Below are 14,128 nucleotides of genomic sequence, written 5' to 3' on the forward strand. Positions count from 1 at the left end.
AGCAAATGTTTTTGTGGGACAGCGGTCCACCAGTTTTATTGTGTTGTTATGATTCAACTGCATGTGCTGGGCCAGTACCTTCCTGATGCAGGTTAGGCCGATTGTTTACGATAGCTTGGCCACCTCCTGCTTACACTGCTCATGCCGAGTTGTGCGCCCTCCTGAAGAAACCCACCGCGGACCCCACGGACCTGAAGAACTTCCGCCCCATCTCTCTCCTCCCCTTTCCAGCCAAAGTCATCGAGAAGACCGTCAAGAGACAACTCTCCGCCTTCCTCGAGACCATCGGATCCCTCGACCCCTCACAGTCCGGGTTCCCGGCAAATCACAGCACCGAGACTGCCCTCATCGCAGCCACCGATGACATCAGGTCCCTGCTCGACAACGGGGAAACTGCTGCCCTCATCCTCCTGGACCTCTCAGCAGCCTTCGACACCGTATGCCACCGCACCCTGATACAGCGCCGCAGCAACACCGGAATCCATCAACACTGGAGTGGATCATCTCGTTCCTCGACGGAAGAACCCAGAGTGTCCACCTCCCCCCGTTCCGATCCGCGGCCACCGAAGTCATCTGCGACGTTCCGCAAGGATCTTCACTCAGCCCCACCCTCTTCAACGTCTACATGAGCCCTCTCGCAGCCATCGCACGCCAAAACAACCTCAACATCATCTCCTACGCCGACGACACCCAGCTGATCCTCTCCCTCACCAACGACCCCGCCACCTCCAAATCCAACCTCCAGGAAGGAATGAAAGACGTCGCGGAATAGATGAAGACCAGCCGTCTGAAACTGAACTCAGACAAGACGGAAGTCCTCATCCTCGGACCATCTCCCTGCGCCTGGGATGACTCCTGGTGGCCCCCTGCCCTGGGCACCGCACCCAAGCCAACAGACCACGCACTCAACCTGGGCATCATCCTGGACTCCTCCATCACGATGACCAAGCAAGTCAACGCCGTCTCGTCATCCTGCTTCAACACCCTGCGCATGCTTCGAAAGATCTTCCGATGGATCCCCACCAAAACCAGGAAGACGGTCACCCAGGCCCTCGTCACCAGCCGTCTGGACTAGGGGAACACCCTCTACGCTGGAACCACAGCCAAACTCCAGAAAAGACTCCAGCACATTCAGAACGCCTCAGCATGACTCATCCTGGACATCCCTCGCCACAGCCACATCTCTGCCCACCTGAAAGACCTGCACTGGCTCCCAGTCAACAAGAGGATCACGTTCAGACTCCTCACCCACGCACACAAGGCTCTCCACGACACGGCCCGAAGTACCTCAACGGCCACCTCACATTCTACACACCCACCCGCCAGCTCCGATCCGCCAGCCTCGCCCTCGCCTCCATCCCACGAATCCGCAAATCCACTGTCGGAGGAAGATCCTTCTCCTACCTGGCAGCCAAGACATGGAACTCCCTCCCCACTCACCTACGGCTGACCCTGGACCATCTCTCCTTCAGGAAACAACTCAAGACCTGGCTGTTCGAGCAGTAGCGACCCCCCCCTCAGCGCCTTGATACCCTAACGGGTGAGTAGCACGCTATATAAATTCTGTTGATTGATTGATTGATTGGTTTGCGCGCAGTGCCCCCTATATGGGTGTTCCCCGTCAAGGGTTATCTCCTTGGTATTTTGCCGAGGATGTGATTGTGGGTGTTCGGGATGGCTTTGGAGTGTTGAGGTTGCTGGAGTGGGAGGGGGGATATTTGGGGGAAGGGAAGGGTTTATGGGTTGTTTCTATGGTCGGCCATCTAGATATTCCATGGTTATTTGCTTGTGTTCTTCTCTATGTACCCAAAACAAGTGGTAGATTCCCTCAATTATATGCTTCCTTTTTGCTATCCATGGTAGCGGTGTGAATGTCCGTTGTTTAACATGGAATGTGAGGGGGTTAAACTCGCCAAAAAAGATAAGTACTAGCTTATTTAGATCGCCATAATATCCATGTTGCCTTACTACAAGAAACTCACTTGACACGGTACACGGAGCAGCAAGTCGGGCCAGCTGGGCTGGCTTTCGTCTTGCCTCCTCTTATTCCTCCTATAGTCGAGGGGTCCTTACTTTGATAAGGAAAGATCTCTCTTTTACAGCTCATCGCACACATACTGACTTGGAAGGGCGGTCTGCTGTTTTGCATGCTACACTGGCAGGAAGACTGGTCACCATAGTCAACTGCTATACGGATGACCCTGGATTATACTTGCACCTTTTGGCATTGTTGCGCAGCTGGCCTGATGCGGCCATCCTGTGGGGGGGCGACCTCAATATGCACCTTGGCGCCAGGAAAGATAAATCTAGTGGCAGGGATGGGCAGTCTCCGCGTGCGGCACAGGTGGTGACTGCTGGGTTAGAGGAGTTTGGCATGTTTGACATCTGGAGGCATAGGCATATGGACACACTTGCTGGCACACATATTTCTTCTATGCACGGCAGCTGGTCACGTCTTGACTACTGGCTGGTGGGAGACGTGGTGGCAGAATGGGTGATAGAGGTAGAGAATCTGCTGCGTACACTTTCTGATCATTGCCCTGTCCACCTAGCGCTCTGCATTCCTATGGGGTTCCCATGGCTCTTCACATGGCGTTTCCGCTCTGAGGCCTTGCTAGATCATCTTTATTTAGAAACCATCCGTGAGGCTATTACACACTACTTCACTGAGAATACGGGGACGGTTAACAGCGCCGGAATGTTATGGGAGGATTTTAAGGCTACCATACGGGGCATCTACATCAGTACAACAGCTGGCATATTAAAAGATCTTCAGGGTGAGATTCCCAAATGAGAAGCTAAGCTCACTCGACTTGAACACGATTACGAAAGTGTGCCCAGTGAAACAACTCTAGCGTCTCTTAAGGATACCATACTTGAGCACACAAAGTTGGCGGAGGAAGAGATAAGATATATCTCAAAGCGCTATGTAACTCGCTCGTATGGGGAAGGTGGTCGTCCTGGACATTATTTAGCCCAAAAAATCAAACATCGTATGGACCGTGGCATAATCACTAAGATAACTGATGTATCTGGACAGCATCATTATAGCATTCCTAACATAGCGGAACAGTTCAGGCAGACCTATAAGACACTGCATACATCTCAGGGAGAAACTGACCGGGTGGGATTGGAAGCATATTTGTCGGAGGTTGCTATTGCCTGGCTATCGGATGGGCAGCGGGAATATTTAGGGCTTCCTATTACAGAGGAGGATGTACGTGTGCCACTGCCTGTCTTCCTAATAGGACGGCCCCGGGCCCAGACGGCTTTACCTCAGAATTCTATAAAGCGTACGTGGAAGAGCTTGCCCCCTTTTTACTAGAGATGTATGTGGAGGCATATGATACGGGTGTCCTCCCTCCATCTCTACGTGAGGCTTCATCATCACCCTCTTGAAAAAAGGTAAATCTCCCGAATATTGTGATTCTTATAGACCACTTTCATTAATTAACACTGATGTTAAAAATTTGGCAAAAATTTTAGCTACGCGCCTTCAACCGTTAATGCAAAATCTTGTCCTTCCAGACCAGTCGGGGTTCATACCCACGCGTTCTACGTCTCATAATTTCTGTACCTTGTTTGCGTTGTTCTATACTCTCTCTCCTGAATTGCCAGTGGTGGCGGTCATGCTGGACGCCGCCAAGGCGTTTGATTCAGTTGAATGGGGTTATTTATTCTTCATCATGCAACGCATGGGTTTCTCCCCCATTTTGATCAATTGGGTCAGGTTATTATATATGCAACCGACGACGCGGGTCAGAGTAGGGGGTCACACCTCTGGTCCGATTACCATCACTAGGGGCACTCAGCAGGGATGCCCCTTATCCCCGCTGCTGTTTGCCCTATCGTTAGAGCCTCTGGCCTGTCTTGTTCGTCAATGCCACAAACAAGCGGCTATAAATTTACATCATTGGCCCCTATTATTTCACTCTATGCAGATGATATACTGCTCTTTATTCGTGAACCGCGCACTTATCTAGCACCGGTGTTGAGAGAATATATTCGATTTGTGTGTCTATCAATTGGAATAAATCTGTGGTACTGTCCTTGACCATCTGCACGGCACCACATGAATTGGACTTCCCGCTTGTGTGGGCGTCAGAATCGGTCAAATATCTGGGGATCTGAGTACACCGGGATCCAGATATTTTCTTCTGGGAGAACTATGGTACGGCTATTACGTGGCTGGAGAGCCAGATAGATAAATGGATCCACCTTCCACTTTCTCTAGCGGACAGACTGGCGGTGAGAAAGATGGTGGTATTGTCTACATTTTTATATTTATTTATTAACGTGCCTATTCCTCTTACTCAACATTTTTTTTAAACACTGCGATTGCTGTTTCTTCGCTTGGTATGGGGTGGGAAGCAGGCGCGTGTCCGCTGGCAGACTCTTCTTCTTAACTATAAGCATGGGGGCTTAAATGCACCGGATTTCTATTTATATTACTTATGTGCACAGGCGCATTATGCACATTTTGGTTTACACATCACAACTTTATTCCTCATGTGGCGGTAGAGCACTCGGATGCATATCCCGTTCCGCTGCACTCTATCCTTACTCATAGCCATCGCCGAACCCCCGTGACGAGATAAATACTATCAACTCTACAATTGCGGCATGGCAGGCGATCGGTCGACTAGCCGGTAAATTGCCCTTATATTCGCCATTGCTCCATGTTGCTTATCATGCAAATATTATGGTAACGCATGGGGACGGACTTATGCGCATTCTGGCTCAGGCGGGACTTGCAAAGATGCAGGATCTATTTCCTAATGGTTCGTTTTTGACCTCAGCGGATACGGAATATATCCAACAAATAACCTTGTTGTTCACTTTTACGTTACATAGACTAAGAGGGGCAGCACAGGCTCACTTTCCTTCCTTCCATTTGGAGCCTCCATCGCTACTGGCTTTGCAAACCTTAGTAGTTAGCCCCAACAGACACAAACTTGTCACTAAACTGTATCGGGCTGCGAGGGCAGATAGAACACTTCCTGAGGACAAGAGTTTTAAGAAATGGAATTAGACCTTAGTCCCGCCACTCTCTAGCGAAGACTTGGAACATTCCTGTGCCCTGACTGGGGCCCTCACATCTAACAGGAACCTTTTCATCATACACTTTAAGTTCCTACAACAAATTTATCACACACCACCGCAGCTTTATATTTATGGTCTCCGAGAACCGGATAGGTGCACCCGCTGCGGTGCGTCTAGGGCGGATTTTTGGCATCTAGCCTGGTCTTGTGACAAAGTGCGGCAGTACTGGGCTCCAGTCATCACTACACTGTCCAGAATTGTTGGTGTTGCCCTGGACTGCTCGCCCAGGTCTGCTTGTTGGGTCTGCTCCCATTTTTAAAAGGTGCTATAGGTCAGTGTTATGACCAGATTCTCAGACCAGATAGAACCAGCTCACCAGAGCAACACCAACCTGGCCAAAACGTAACCACCTCCCTCCTCAGGACCCATCTATCCAGGCACCTGGGTACCTACCTGAGGATGGGGAACTCGCAATATACAAGCTCATATCATCAGAAACACCACTAAATCTATAGGGATTACTAGGAATACTCACTGATTACTAAGGACGTCCATGCCCTACACCACACTCATACCTCATAGTCTCGCGACCACATGGGTCCAGACTAATCTACCCTGGGGCAGTTCTGATTATTTACCATTACACACTGATCACCATCAGTGCTCACTCGACACGCAATCCGGCATGCCTATACACTAGGCTGCAGCCCTAGTGCTCTCTTCCTCACAATCCGGTCCACAATCTGGCGGACCTACACACTGGTATCCCCCCCAGTGTTCTCTCACTCACAGCCCGATCCGCAATCCGGCGGATCTACACACCAGTGTCCCCCCTGGTGTTCTCATTAACGCCGCTTATCAACGACGATCACTTTCCTATGAATACCTTCTGCTCTCTCTCTCTCTCTATGTTGGGAAGTTTCTCTCACTATTCACTAGAGGTTCACTACTACAATAATATTATGGAATGGCCGAATTACTTAGTGTATGACTGTTCTTTTAGCTCAAGGGCTCCTCTCTCTCCCTAATTATTCAGTGGCTACTTACCTGATCAGGGGCAGCATCTGTTCTGGCTGTAACCCCTGACTAGAAGGAAAGGTTACCTGTGCTTTAAGAACAAGAGACACACACTGTATGTAAGAGTTATTCCCTGAATTAAACGCTCCTATTTCCTTTTGAAGAAAGGTTAGCTCTATCATAAGAATAACACATGCACACTGGTTCACTAAGAACTGGGGTATCTTTATTACAATAACAATAGAATGGGAATAGACACATACACAGATCTGCGGGGTCTCTGTAACTAATAGGAACTGTAACACACCGCTGAAAGAAAAAGGATTAGACATACAATAGCCTAGGGAATAAAGACAAGATTAAGATGTAAGTGTAAAGCAAACTAATTCAGACTACCTCACCTATTAGAAGGAATGTTTCTCTCTCTCTCTGGTGGGATCAGGGCTCTCTCTCTCTCCCTCCGTCACCACAGCTTCACTCCTCTGGCTCAACTGCTTCAGCTGGCAGCTTCAACTCCTCCATCTGCTTTAATGCATTCTGATAAACTGGCAGCCCCAGCTGATAGTTCCAACTTTGTTCATATGACTGCTCTCTCCAGCTTCAGCAATCATCTGCCTTCTTTCTCCATTCCAGAAAACCAATTGAACTGAACTCTTCAGCTCCAGCAAACATTCTACTCTTCACTCTTCAAGAACCAAACTGACCACTCCTCCTCTCCTGCACTTCGCTGATATGGAATCCTCTCCCCTCATGGAAGTTTCCAACAGAGGGCTGCCTCCCACCTAATTCCTGTGCTAGCTCCAGGGCTCTCCGCGCAACCGCAGTGCGCATCTGCATGTTACGTCTGGGCCCAAGAGACAAACACATTCTTCCGATAAGAACCAGTCCTGGCTGGTTTTCCCCTAGCAGACAACAGGCTTAACTATTAACATTACCTTTACCCTTCAAGCATCTCAGCTCTGCAGGGACAGAAAGCAAAATGGAGTCTCTCTAGTTCTGGGCCTTGTAGACCTGAGAAGGATGAAATAACCCTTAGCTCTGTCAGAGTACCTACACAAACCATACCAATGTGTAATATAAAGTCAGGACTACAAAGGACACATAATTATGTCAAAGCCAATAGGCAATAGATGGATTAGAGTCAAGAATAAGGGATCTATCATCATATAAAGCAGCTATCCTCTTCTAGGTCTGGAAGAAAGGCCTTAAAAGGGCCAACACAAGGTAAGAATACATATCATAGATGTTAGCAAGCTTAAAGTCTTCATCACTCCGAAATAGAGCCAAAAACCATGTCAGAACAGTCGGCTAGCCAGGGTAGCGCTGCTCATTGCGAAACGACGAGTGGCGATGGTATGGGACAGCAAACATATACCCATGGAGGCTCACTGGCTTAAGGATTTGACATACTGCAGGGAGAATCTGATGTTTTATGCAGAAGAGTTGCCTGTAACCTCCCGTCCAAATTACATTTGGGAACCCCTATTAATGTATTTATGCTCCATTGCTGTGCATGATGCCTCTGATGTGGCAGCAGTATAGTTACAACTGTTACCTTTACACATGAGGTTCTGTCATTGTAACTGTGTGATAACAAGTGGAATCTACCTTATTATGCATACTCAGTACGTTCTTTTTCCTTTGTTTTCTGTGTAGTCCTGATGTTTGATGATATTCATTTATTTTTTGATTATCATGCATTGTCTATATTGTCCTTATGTTGCATAGTTGTCGGTATGTATTGTGATGCATTTTGAAAATCATAAATAAAAAATAAAAAATAAAAATAAAAAAATAAAAAATTCACCAGGACTCTATCCAGACCAGCTGCTTTCAAGGCAGAAGAATGGGACAGAGCAAGCTTGATTTCGTTAAATTCAAACTTCATCTGGGAAGAAACATTTTGGCCTATAACAGGGGCCTCTACGTTATTATCGCCCCTCCTTTGGATGATAACCTGGAAATGAGTTCTTCAGGTATCCTCATCAATATACACATCCAATGATGGGCCACCCTTCTCTTGCAGGAAGGTAGAGTTAACCACTTCCCAGAATGATTACTATCCCTAGAGGATGAAGCTTCCCGTAATTTCTCCCACTCTTCTCCTTTAAGCTGGTTCTTTCTTTTTCCCCTCGCTAATTTATATCCTGTCCTGCATTTACTTATTAGCTCTCTATTTCGTGGTTTGTTCCTAATTGCTTCTTTCAACTTAGTTGCGGCTTGAGAGCTATCCTTGTCAAACCACCAAAATATAGTCCAGATCTTTTCCTTTTGATTTGAGCTGGTTTATTGGCTTCTCATACACTCCAAAATACTTTTAAATGCAACTGATACCTGTTGTTCATTTGCTTGAAGGTCTAAGCACAAGGAGATCTCCTTTCCAGTATTAGTTATGATCTCTGCTATTAGGGTGTTTGCATCCATTTTATCCCATCTTAGGGTATAACCATTCTTTCTTTGAAGAATTGGGTTAGGAATGAATTCATCCCTCCTTGTTTTATGCTCCTCCCATGGGTAACTAATTTTAATGAATGTGTGATCGCTAAGACCCGTCATCTTAACCTTTGGTTTCTTTACGTTCCCACCATAGCTCTCTGAGGAAATTACACAGTCAATATCTCAGAAGGACCTTTCCCTATGAAAGCTAGGGTCCAGATCCCTAGTAATTAAATGTAACTCCTTTCTACTTTCAATTTGGAAAGAGACTAGTAAATTGTTTAGGACGTTCCCATGGCTAGCATGATGAAAATGACTAATTGCCTCCCCATTGTGATCTACGATCCCGCATAAGAATGGATCCTGTCTAGAGCATCTGTTTACATTGAAATCACCTAGCCATATAAATTGTAATGGTTTAGGATGGTAATCGAGTAGATCTTCCAAAGACCTTCCTAGAGCCTCTACTACTGCGGTTGGGGTTGCAAAATTATTATTGTAGTACTTTATCAATAACAAGTCACTACTATGATGCCCTTTTACAACTAATATATGAAAATAGGGTGAATTATTACAAAATTTCACTATTTTAAATGAGATCGTATTCGCAACTGGTGTTAAGATGCCACCCTTTGCCCTGCCTCTTATAGATGGAAAAGCTGAAGTTTGGAATGAGCAGTAGCCATTTAGATTAATTAGATCTTCCTCCCTTGTCTCTTGAAGGCAAATGATATGTGAATTGATGAGTTCTTTACTATTCGTTTTTATCCTTTTTATTATTGTACCCAGCAATATTCCACGTAAGGATGATGAGGTTATTTCCTCCTATATTAGGCCTACTTTCATTCAGATGCATATCTCCGTCCTTGGTTTCTTTCTTACTTATTGTTACTTCAGGACTCTGCATTGCGGGTTCTACAACAATTGAGTTTACTGGGTTCTTAGCTGACTTGACCCCATTTATAAGTTGTGTCACCAGGACAGGAAAAGTGAGTCAGTCGCCGCTATCTAGGTTCTCCAATGCAGCATATCTATTTCTGATAAGAATGTCTAACGAATCCCTCTGTGAAGGGCACACTAATTTTGCCTATTTCACTGAGTGGATTTTTGACGGTCAAATAAATATCAGAACAAGGTGGTTTATAAAAGAAACCTAGTTGAACCGTGTAAATCTGTGAAGAGAATGTGGGAGCTGAGGGGAGTTGTCTTAACAGATCACCTACCAGTAACCTTCTCTTTGTTTTGGAGCAGGGCCCACCCACAGTATTCTTCTAGCCATGATCAAATGATCCTGAAAAAAGGGGTGGCTCTGGCGAACCTTGTTAGCCAGTGCCATGCTTTATCTATAAGTTGGTCCGCAGTTTCTTGTTGATTATATCTTAGAATCAGGACATTTACCATGATTAGAATGAATGGGCATGCAGCTGGAGGTAGGTTTAAATAATGGGATATGGTTACCTGCCCCATCCTATCCACCTTTGTGCCCTACTTCGGGCGTATTTGTACCCAGCTCTCAGATGCTCCGCTTCTTGTCACTGACCCACCATTAGTGCCACCACGCCCTGCAGATGTTAACACTTTATTTAATAGTGCATCATTTGTTAACGTCGTACTTTGATTTAAATCAGCCGAGCAGGTTACATCAGGCCTTCCTTTGTCTCCCAAGGACACTGATTGTGCACCTATATTCAGTAGAAGCTTTAGATTCACTGTTGTAAGGGGCTGTAAAATTTGTACATTAGTACCATCACCCTTCAAAGCTTGGCAGAAAGCATTTCATGCAATGTCCGCTCAATACTGGCCAGAATCAAGGAGATGGGCTTTAATAACTCAGCAATGTTATCACAGAGTTTATCACATACTTCAGTTCAATTCTGCTTCGGAGCAAATTAACCATTGAGTTGTCCTTGAAAGTGTTCTTGAGAATTAGAAGTATCATGTGTAACATGAGTCTTGTGTGCTCTTTTTGAGCCAATGTGAGGGAGATATTTGGTGGAGCCTCTTTTCCGTTTAACAATAGAAGCAGGAGGTGCAGCAATTATGGGGCCCGGGGAAGAATTAATTAATGACAATGGCTCAGAATTGCAAGTTTTAAAAGATACCTCTGGTGGAATCACAGCAAGGGGTTCAATATCAACAATTTCAAGGGTCTCCTTTTCACCGATTCCACCTCCCAATGAAGTCTCTTTTCAGTCAGGGCAATTTCTTTTACAATGGCAGATGTCCCTTTTATCAAAAAGGAGTCTAAAGCTATCATAGTTACCCCTTCTGATGCTGGCGGGGTTGTATTCTTCATCCTCATCCTTCCCATCTGTTGGCTGGTGTTAAAGCTCAAATTTTGATCCTAGGCTTTAGAGGGGGGCCCAGTCCCGACACTTCCAGGCTCCGACTGGCGTGGACAGGCCCCCCCTGCCAAGTCCTGCACCACAGGAGTGAGGCACGCTTTTATGCGCGGTAAGCAGTAGCCAAAGAGGGGGTTGACAGGAGTAGTAGTCTCTCCTGAGGTACAGTACGAAATCACATCTCACAGCTTCACTCCCTCCACAAGTCAGGAGTTGCAGGTAAGTGGGAACACTCCCTGTGTTAAAATAAAAAATATGTATTTTCTCTTCTTTATGTAAAGTTAGCATTCACTGCACCATTTTATGTATAGCGACCATTTTAAGTCATAATCAAAACTAATCCTTTACCATTTCCGAGAAATGGCTTTCTATAGGTTACGCTTCTTTGGAGCTGAGTTCTGTTACACTAATGAATACACTGTTCTTATTAGCACATACCTTTCTTGTTAGATGTAGGCCTTCTCCCACTTGTCTAGTGGCAGGCACAGGCAGAATAACCTTGAATTGCAGATAATGTGTGCCCGGCCTCAGAATCGAAATGTACTCCTTTGTAATTTACTGTTCAGCTGCATCTGCTTGGAAAATTCCATGGTGGGCATGCTTCCCTTCGTTCTGAAATGTACATAATGTATCATTATGCTTGCTGATGTCAGTCCCTCTGCTGCACTCCTAAGCGACTGGGCAGACCGGGCTCCACTCTGAGTGTGTTTGAATAAAAAAGTATTGGTTTGTATTCTCTACTGTCTGACTGACTCTTCATTTAGTATGGAAGGCTGAAAGGTGGTCGTGAGTGACCCGGGGACCCTATTTGAGCCATTTCCTTCAGTTAGCGCCCGAACGGGGACTCCGTTGGCTGAGTGACCCATCCCTTTCCGCGTGTGGTAGAAGGTCGAGGTCATCGTCGGGTCAGGCTTACGGATAAGGGAACCCTGCACGAAGAGTTCCTGACACTCGCAGCTGCCCCTTCTGTCCCCCAGACGGTGCCTCGTCCAGTGGCCATCCCGACTGGAGTCCTGAATGGTGAAACTCTTGGATCTGACCGTTTGGTGGGAAGAGTCGGCAGTGGAGAATTAATTTGTTCGACATGCATATATCAGGTAAGTTTGTTTTGGCTCTTTGTGGATATGGTACCATTTTTGTTTGTATTTGGTACAGTCTAAGGACCGCCTTTTGGATGAAAAACAATTGCAATTGTTTTGCCAGGCATAAAATAGTAAACTTTTTTTCTTTTGAGAATGCCTGGAATTAGTCAATTGTTTTCTTTGTGTTGTCATTGTTGTTCTACTGATGCTCGATTAGAAGAAAGTCAGGCGGTGCCTCCAGAAGGCACTCTAAATTTTGATATGTATGTGAAGCATGGTCTTGGCCCTATTATGTTTAGTACATTATGGCATAAATATACGAGGGACAATGCTGAATTGCAGTGGCCACTGACAGGTACTTTTGATGAACAGAATATTAAGTATTTACAAGAACAGTTATTTAAGAGACGGAGTAGGCAGTCTATGTTTGATTCTCTCAGGACATGGCAGAAAACAGTTAGACAAAAGCGATTGAAGGCAGATAAGGAAGCTCAGAAGGGGAGAATGCAGACACCTGCCCAGAAAGCAGTTGCTTACGATAGGGAGACACAGGAAAAAGGTGTTGAATGTGAAGATAGGAGGTTTTGAGTGCAGAGTTATAAATCTTCTGTGGTTCAGGAAGAGGATGATGTTTTTGTGGAAGAGTTGCTAGACACTTGACCCCCGCCTCCATATGATCGACAAAGAATATACCTCATTGCCCCGGTGCCCTCACACCTGACTGTAACAGTTGTGTCTACTGTGACTGTCCCTGTGTCTACTGCTGTTGTTTCAACGGCTGTGGCTTCGGCTCCTCCTTCTGATCTTCCTTCTGTTTCTTTGCCATCTGTGGCGACTGTGACTGTTAGTACTCCGGCCACACCTATTGTCTCAACATCCCTCTCGCCAACTCTTTCTCCTGTAACGCAATCATCAGCGACTTTGGTATCTGTTACTTCTCTTGCTTATCTGGCTATGGTTTTTCATCCTCTGACATTAGTAAGTAGCGGTACACCAATATGTGGATTTGAGGATAGGGATTGGATGATATTTAATGAGCATATGGGAACGCTAGTGCGATCTGATGTGGGAGATGGTGAGAAACAGGTAATAGCTAATCAGGCTGCACCATGGGACCGTAATCCTGTTTATAGTGTAGAGGATGTTTGGGTGACTATGAGAGATTTTGAGCCTTTCATACAGCAGCATGTCCTTAAACACATGTACGCAACATTAATTGGTCTTTGGCAACAGTATTTCAAAACCGAAGCACCTCATATTTTATATCACATCAGAGATGAGGTGTATATTAGTGAAATGGGGCCAGAACAAGTTTTCTCTATCGTTACTACAATAATAGTTTATAGTGGAAGATTACATGAGAAACGTCCCAGGTCAGTTTCCCAGTTTTCGATGCGGGAGCTTCATCCTATATATCATCCACAAATACCGGAATTAATGGATGGCTGCGGTAATGTTACTAGGGCAAGAGAGGTGGCCCGTTTTCAGGAACAATGGGTTTATACTCTGTGGAAAATAAGTGAAGTTTTGTCTCTTGAGACTAATTTGTCTGATCCTAGGAAAAACCCTACTGCATATTATGAAGAATTGACTGATGCGGCCTCTTCTACTCTGTTGACTCTTTCTGATATTGAGATGTTTTTTGGCACCAGTTGATATTTGGAGCCAGGTACATACACTAGATCATGTTGCAGAGTTGGCGAGGTACATGGGACCAAATTGAAACGTGGGGCCAGAAAAGTAAGCCGGGAGACAAACCTCGAGTTGAGATACTTGCTTTGACTGGTCGCATTATTACATATATGCATTTGCTTATTCCGCCAAGAAAGGTAGATTGGGATAAACTGTCAGCTTGCAGACAGAAAAAAGATGAGAGTGTGTCTAATTTCTTCACTCGATTTGAAGATACGTTTTTGGATTACTATTTGTCTATTGAGGGAGGTGTTCTGTTGTTTGTTAATAGATTTGTTTCCAATCTGCTTCCTGAGCTAGCGACTCGATAGCAGAATTCCGAAAGCACCTGGTCCACCTCTTCCCCTTCTGTTATTTTAAATATGGCATAGTATTATGAGCATAGGGACAATGAGGAAAAGGAGATGACAGAGAAAAAGCACAAGGATTTAAAAACGAAGGTGTTGTTGCAGAAGGCTTTTAGGTATAAAGTATTTTATTGAAGCAGGGTAAAGAAGGAAACAACAGGGCAAGAAA

This window comes from Lissotriton vulgaris, chromosome 3_1 (genome assembly GCF_964263255.1).
Source record: "Lissotriton vulgaris chromosome 3_1, aLisVul1.2, whole genome shotgun sequence".
Lineage (NCBI taxonomy): Eukaryota > Metazoa > Chordata > Amphibia > Caudata > Salamandridae > Lissotriton > Lissotriton vulgaris.